Raw genomic sequence first — 798 nt, forward strand, 5'->3', positions numbered from 1 at the left:
GGTCCAGTGGCAAAGATGATTAGAGTTCATAGCCAGCCCCCAAGTCCTAAGTAGGTCTTCCATGTTGATGGTTTCTTGCCAGAAGATTGATTCTCTGGTTCTCATAACTCCTTGGTTGCCTCTAGTTCTTTGTCTAGAGGTGGGTCCCCATGAGACTCCTCCTTATCACATTAGCACCTCTGTGGTACTGTGCTTGTTTGGGTCTTGCTTAGGCAGCCATACTGTCAAAGCATCATGGATGAAGCTTCCCAGTAATGTGTAAAGAGACTCGTTCTCTCTCACAGCCACTTCCTGAGACCCATTCTCACAGCCACTTCCTGGTCCTCTGGCTCCTACCATCTTAGGTGGAGGGCTTGTGCTGCACATGTATCTGTAGGGAGCTGAGCTCCCATGATCCACTGAGCTCTTGCACTACGGCGAGTTGTATTTTTCTGTAGTGATCTCTGTCTGTTGCAAGGATTCGATGAGGGATGAGAGCCGACACTTCCTGGTGGGTTTGAGGATGCGTATTTAGAACGCGGTTATCGTGCCATGCTGGTCGTTGCTGCGGTTCATAGGCCTTGTAGGTAAGGCTGTTGGTTGTCTCCTTCCCTTGGCATCGTGAACAGCGCCTTCCAGTACTGGGCGAGCTCATCCTTAGGGAGGAGGCTCTAGGGTCAGAAGTAAAAGCAAATGTTCCTAAGGGCCAAGCCATCTCTCCAGCCGGGCCTTCTCATATTGCTCTTAATATCTAGTATTTAAAGTTGGTTGTGATATTCTTTTCTTGTGACTTTGATATATATTTTTTCTGAGTGTTTT

The sequence above is a fragment of the Mus caroli genome, chromosome 4 (assembly GCF_900094665.2).
Source record: "Mus caroli chromosome 4, CAROLI_EIJ_v1.1, whole genome shotgun sequence".
Lineage (NCBI taxonomy): Eukaryota > Metazoa > Chordata > Mammalia > Rodentia > Muridae > Mus > Mus caroli.